The 5939-nt window shown below is 41.2% G+C and overlaps 1 long non-coding RNA gene across 1 annotated transcript; it reads right to left on the bottom strand.

Moving 5' to 3' along the window:
* Nucleotides 1-391: 391 nt before the first annotated feature.
* Nucleotides 392-3319, bottom strand: LOC119305970. Its single transcript, XR_005148813.1, has 4 exons — nucleotides 2600-3319; nucleotides 2120-2290; nucleotides 1592-1692; nucleotides 392-1427 (listed from the first exon to the last, which is right to left on the bottom strand). It is a non-coding gene; the product is annotated as an uncharacterized LOC119305970 (long non-coding RNA).
* Between the last annotated feature and the right edge of the window lie 2620 nt (nucleotides 3320-5939).

Below are 5939 nucleotides of genomic sequence, written 5' to 3'. Positions count from 1 at the left end.
CCTAAAAAACAAAGTGCCAATATATATGTGGCTATTAAGTGTGTAGTTCGTATTAAGCAATATGCCTATAACATTTTTTTGGTATCCTGGTATAAACTAGTAAGTGTGCACGTGCAACGCACGTTTTCATTATTATAGATAGTGAATTACAATCATTTAATTTGGTTTATGTCATGACGCAAATTTGTCCATATAGTAAACGTTATAAACTTGGTCAAACATTATAAACACATGACATAAACCAAATTAAATGATTGTAAACTTGGTCAAACATTATAAACACATGAGTGCATGTCACCAAACAAGATAGCTCTTTATTTAAATACCACAAAGTTTGTAATTTGCTGACACAAATTAGATATCCTTAGTAGTGAGTACACTTCGTCTTGCACATGAAACCCAAGATACATTACACATACTTCCATGTACAAGAATGAGTGTATGACCATTAGGTGTCTCTAAGCACATTTAATACATGCACCGCAGATACAACAGCCACGTCTAGGATATTAGACCAACTTCAATCAGAGTGAACTTGTAACCCGTGAAACTTCAATACGACCTTTTTTTTCCTATATTGCAAAATGAAAGGGGAAAATATAGCTTTACCATCATTCTGTGCTCTAGAGGTGCTTCCGCAATTTCAGAATCAACACCCTTACAACTTAGTGTGCGGCAAACATGCATACCCATGGCAAAAGTTATGCTACTCCTTTACAGACAGATAAAACATACAGAAGCTTGTAGAACCGCCGCCGGGCTTGGTAGAACATATAGAAGCTTGTACACCTTTTACAATGATATTATATATAATATATTTTGAGTCTCCATCGGAATTTTACGCAATCGTATATTGGTTTTAATACCACATACCTGACCTAGGTACATACATGTGCATGATTACAAGTCCATTTAATCGTAACATATCAACAACAAAACCAAGGTCAAACAGACAGGTTTGCATCTGAATTACGGTTATATTATTCAATGTAGAAGAATGTTTCAACCAGGTGTGCTCCTTTCTCTCATGGAAATTCAAAGATTTAACAAACTATAGAGATACATGAGTTTCTGGCTAACTTTGAAATTAGCCTCATTCTTAATAGGCCGAGACCAAGAAGAGGGTTGTGACAATGATCCGTTATTACAATACTCGTTTCAGTCTTACAGATACATGAGTTTCTTGCTAACTTATTAGGTATATGATGAATTAAATAAAGCTCACATTAACATAAAAGGAAATAACAATCAAGAAGATGAAATTGCAGACTTAATCAAAAGGACATGATACAAAGCCTACATATAAGAAAAAGGATTAGTAGTCAAAGGAGAAGACTAAATTTGTCCTTGCAACAAGATCAGGAAGCACACCAGAGATAATAGTTGTTGGAGCAGTCCATGAACTGAATATAGCCTCGATCTGGTTTCTGGATAGTCATGAAAACAATGAGTTTGCGAATAAATTATGCTAAATCCAGGAGACAATACTTCTACAAGAAATAAACATAACACATGCAAAACATCTTCAAGCAAACATGCCATGAAGTTGTGAGATGGATAATTAATTATAAATGAAGATCTGAACACACACCTGCACTGCATCCAAGACGTTCATATACACAAAACGAATTGTCCTATGCAAGAGAGGCACAATTGCTTCACAATAGTGGCATAGCATTAATATTTTCCACCCTGTTGACATAAACTCAAATTAGAAGTTTATTATAATTTTAACAACTCCATGGTAAAATAAAACAAGGTGCACCTGAAGACAAGTTACTTGCAACAGAACATTATCAATGAGGAAATATAAAGTGCACTAATATATTTCTATAATTTGCTGAACACTAATGCTTCAGGCATGGTGCATGGAACCAAAAAATGCATACACTTCTTGGTTCTGAGGCTTTCATCGTGTTAGTATACACTGAAAAACACATATACTTCTACTATTTCTTAATTAGCATTATTGCTCAGCTCATCAATTTCGAAGGGAAAAAAGACAACCCATTGTTAGATAGGATCTAATTTTTTTAGCAGACATGAAGTAATTGAAACACATATCTTTGCTCAAGAAGAAGGCGAGGCAAGAAACACATGTGGGGGTTGCAATACTTACATCAATCTTAATCTCCTGGGCGTTCGTCCACTTCTTGGCGAACATGGTGGTCGTTTGCACTGGATTTAGGCGAAGTACTCAGCAATCTTCCCTTTGGTGAGTGCGACAGCAATCTCTGCACATTGCGGAGGAGATAGGGGCAATCGAAATTTCCATTGTCAGCACATCAAACTGCAAAATTAGCTATTTCAGAATTCCATACTGAAGCTTTACATACATGTATCTGTTCTATCCTCCCCATATCCCAAAACGAAGAAGCACGCTGAAACTCTGCAACACACGATGTGTATCTGTCCTATGTGTTCACCACAATAAATAAATGGTGCCCGCAGGAACTGAATCCTGATAATTCACAACTTGGTAATCCCACACAAAGCTTCAATAGTGAGATAAGGCAAGCAAGAACATCGATCCGGCATTCCGGCGCTTAGAAAAAGCAAGCCAGCACGTTGTAGTTAGAAGAAGCAAGGAACCAATCACCTTAATTAGCAGCAGATTCGTCGTTGCAGACGATGAGAAGCGGCGGTCGGCGGCGCAGGCGGCGGTGCTGTTTGTTCGGCGGTGGCGTACATGGGACAGCAGAGGAGTGGCGGAGATGGCGGCCTGCTATCGCATCCGTCGGAGGGGAAGCGGCGGGGGCGGCGGCCTGCTCTCCCGTCCGTCAGAAGAAGAGCGGCGGCGTACGCGGGGCAGCAGAGGAGTAGCCGTGATGGGGGCCACGGCCTTCTCGTCGGAGGAGTGGCGGCCTGCTCTCGCATCCATCAGAGATGGCGCGACGGGGGCGGCCGGGGCGCCTGCTCTCGCACGCGTCAGAGGAGGGTTGGTGGTGCTCGCGTCCGTGCGGTGGCCCTCACGTCCGTCAACAGGCAGCATGGTGCGGCGTGCGGGACCGTGTTTCGTCCGCTCGCTCCTCGTCCGCGGGGAAGTGCCCCGATCCAAACCACGCGCCAGGCGGCGGCGTGAGCCCGCTCGCCAGTGAGACTTCCTCACCCGCCGCCAGGCCTCTCCTTCTCCTCCTCCCGCCTCCTCTCCCGAGGATGCGCTGCCGTCCCGGTTGGCATCACCCGAAGCCATCGGCTGGCCCCCGCCGCTGCCCATGACCGGCGCATCCCAGGCAACCCGTCACGCGAAGAAGTTGCCACCGCCCAGCCCCTCGTTCGTTCAGAGCGGACGGGTTGTTTCGCCTAGCGAACGAATGCAGGCGCGGATGGCAGAGTTTTCGTCCGCCCTTCTAAATTGCTAAACATACTTTTGGTGGGATTAGTTATTATATTAACGGTTAGATTTAAATTGATAGGTCTGATCGTGAGGCTCTAAATATTATGTGTTGTTGTGTGTACGTTAGACGGGATGCGTTTAAGAAAGATAATGTTTGTTTGTTTAATAGTAAGTATATAGATAAGAAATCATAGTTGTCAACGTATACCATAACAAAATAAGCCCTGATTACGTGAAGTTGAATATAGAAATCTTTGCCCTAAGAAGCAGATGATGCACTAGTTCATGAAAAATCATCACCAATGTGATTACCCACCGAGACCTTCAAGCAATTACTCATAAGTAAAAAATTCAACACGTGAAACAAACGCTAAGATAATAGGACCAACATGAATTTAGATAATAGGAGAATACGAATTAGATGAAGAAATTGGCTTTAGTGCCACTTACGGATCAAATCGTGAATTCTGATAGAGGAGAGTGGAGATTGGGTGGTGCGTCCACGGCGGCGGTGGTTTCAGGCGAAACGATGGGGCCGGAGGCGACTCGCGACACGGGAGCAGGGGGCGTGCCCGGGAGCGAGCTACGCGCAACCTGGAGATCGATCTGTTTTTTCTGAGCCGCTGGAATCCAGATCGATCGGCAGACGGCAGTGGAAAATCCTATTTGACGCTAACTGCGTCAAAATGTCGACCGTTCGCACAGGGCGATCCCCCGAGCGCGAGTACTGGGCCGGCCCACTTTCCCACAGCGAGACAGCCGGTTTTGGGAACCTTCCAGAAGGTTCCCTAAACAGGTTTTCTATTTTTACACCAGTTTTTTTGTTTTTTTTTGTTTTTTTTGTTTTACTGTTTCATTTATTTTTTCCGTTTTTTTGTTTTCTTTTTTCTGTTTCCGGTTTCTTTTGAAAATTGTTCGGAAAATTCAAAAATTGTTCGTGTTTCTAAAAAATGTTTGCATTTCAAAAAAAATGTTTGGGCATTTCAGAAAATGTTCTTGTAACAATTTTTCAAAAATGTTACTGTTTCCAAAAGTTGTTCCCGTTACACAAAAAAGTTCAAAACTTTTGAAATTCATAAAATGTATCAGATTTCAATTTATTATTCACATATTCAAAAAATGCTCACGCTTCCAAACTTGTTCATACTTATTCAAAATTTGTTCTCTAGATTCAAAAAATGTTCGTGCTTTAATAAATTGTTCGCGCTTCCAAATTTGTTCAGGATTTTTCAAAATTGTTCTCCAAATCAAAATTTGTTCTCAAGATTTAAAAAATGTTCGTGCTTCAAAAAAAGTTCACGCTTACAAATTTGTTCTCAAGATTCAAAAATCATTCGTTCTTTGAAAAAAAATGTTCTCACGCTTACAAATATTGCAGTTTTTCTTGTTTTCAAAAAATGTTCTCATATTCAAAAAATGTTCACAAAGTTGAAAAATAATCAGATTTTCAAAAAATGTTCGTGTGTTAAAAAAATGTTCGTGGATTTCAAAAAATGTTCAGGTTTTTCAAGATAAAGTTTGCAATTGAAAAATAATAATCATATTTCTAAAAAATGTTCGGGCTCTCAAAGAATGTTCAAGAATTTCATAAAATATTCACTGTTCCAAAGTTTTGTAAAAAAATTCGTTCTGACAAAAAAGTTCGAAATTTTGTAAAACTGTTCGTGCTTACAGAAAATGTTCGTAAATTTGAGAAAATGTTTGTAAATTTTAAAAAAACGTCTTTTTAAAAAATATTCTCTCTTTTTGAGAATGTTTGCAATTTAAAAAAATATTTGTGTGCTTCAGAAAATGTTTGTAACTTTGAAAAAATGTTCATAGAATTCAGAAAAAGTTTATATATTTTCAGAAAGTTCATATTTGTTCCAAAAAAAGGTTCACATTTTAAAAAATGCATTCAATATTTGAAAAAGATTTCGTATTGTAGAAAATTTCGATTATTTTTAAAACATTTGAAAATATAAATAACATTTCCTTTTTCGTAAAATGTTCATTAAAAAATATTAGCTACAGTGTCCACGGTGGTTTCACTATAGTTCATCAGATTGATTTGGTACAGCACGTCGTTCGCGTTGCTGGTTCTTAAAACACAGCGCTGGCATCCTGTCACCAAAGCTTATGCGATCTGGTGGCTAGCAACATGATCACGGCTGCGGGACGTCCTGAGTTCGAGTCGTGGCAAGCTCCTGAAATTTTTGCATTTTCGATAGCGCGCTACAGGCACTCACTACTGGGCCGGCCCAGGGAGGAGTCCCCCTGTGCGTTTGGTCGGCAATTTGCCGCAGAACGCGACATATAGGAGGTCCCGACGGCAGTGGCCACCGAGCCTCGCGGCGTGCGTGGGCCACGCGAGGCTGCTGGGTCGGACTGGACTGGGTCAGTTTGCTTTTTCACTGCAACCTTTCTTTTCTTTTATGGGCTGTAACTAGTACGTATATAACATGGTTTGGCCCGACACTATTGACCCCAGCCCAACACTGTAACTCCAGATGCGGCTGCTTTCATTGGCATCCGAAATAAAGGCTCGCCGGACCAGCGAGCCGCCGCGCGCGGCGCCATGAGAGGCCGTTGACGTGCCTTCGCTTCTAGGAGCTGCCTCCTC

The sequence above is a fragment of the Triticum dicoccoides genome, chromosome 5B (assembly GCF_002162155.2).
Source record: "Triticum dicoccoides isolate Atlit2015 ecotype Zavitan chromosome 5B, WEW_v2.0, whole genome shotgun sequence".
Taxonomy (NCBI): domain Eukaryota; kingdom Viridiplantae; phylum Streptophyta; class Magnoliopsida; order Poales; family Poaceae; genus Triticum; species Triticum dicoccoides.
This window is presented reverse-complemented; position numbering and strand designations above follow the sequence as displayed.